The sequence below is a fragment of the Mytilus galloprovincialis genome, chromosome 2 (genome assembly GCF_965363235.1).
Source record: "Mytilus galloprovincialis chromosome 2, xbMytGall1.hap1.1, whole genome shotgun sequence".
NCBI classification, from domain to species: domain Eukaryota; kingdom Metazoa; phylum Mollusca; class Bivalvia; order Mytilida; family Mytilidae; genus Mytilus; species Mytilus galloprovincialis.
Genome location: NC_134839.1, coordinates 32,937,210 through 32,938,152, shown reverse-complemented (window position 1 = coordinate 32,938,152; position 943 = coordinate 32,937,210).

The window sequence follows — 943 nt, the reverse complement described above, 5'->3', positions numbered from 1 at the left end:
AAGCCATTTCAATTGATATTTTATAGCGTATATTTTTATGTTGTACATTACTTCTCAGGTCAGGGTGAAGGTTGGCACCAATTAGAACGTTTAACCCCACTACATTCTATATGCGCCTGTCCTAAGTCATGAGCCTGTTATTCAGTGGTTGTTGTTTATTGCTGATTCTCATATTTGTTTATTGCTACTTTTCATATTTGTTTACCGTTTTTTGTTTTGTAAAATTTAATTTTATGTTGTGTTGTTGTACCATTTGAATTTTCCCAGCTCAAGAGAGGTTTGCCACCAACAAAATAGTTTAAACCCTCTGAATATTCATAGTATGCATTTGTCCTATGTCAGGAGCCTGTTGTTCAGTGATTGTCGTTTGTTGATGTCGTTCATAGGTGTTTCTCGTTTTTTATATTGATTGAAAACACATCTGCCACCTGCGTTCTCATTCTTCAGGGAAAAGGGGTCTCTTTGGGTTGCCACATCATCAGTCTTAGTTTAAATATTTCTGAAGACAGGCTTTCGCTTGCCAATCACTCTGGCATCTATAAATAAATAAATAAGCTTTATTTAGAGTCGGCAAGATATACAAACATCTGCAGATGTCTTTGCTTAATTTGGCAGATTATTTTAGCTAATTTCTTGTAGAGTAAGACTTTGATTGGCTTGCTTGGAGAGGCATAGTTTAGGAAATCAGCTAATATACGCTAGGAAAAGTCGTGATCCTATTAAAGTCCTTATGGTACTGAAGATAAAATATAATTAATGTAGATGTATGTTCCTCTAGTGTATTGACACTCATCAATAAGTCTTTTATCAAGCTTAATGTAGTTTCTTTTACTCCGCAGTGTGTTATCTTTACAGTGTGTTATTAGACATAATTTTACATATATATATATATATATATGGTTATAATACGGATATTTGTCCGAGTTCAATTTTACATGTTATA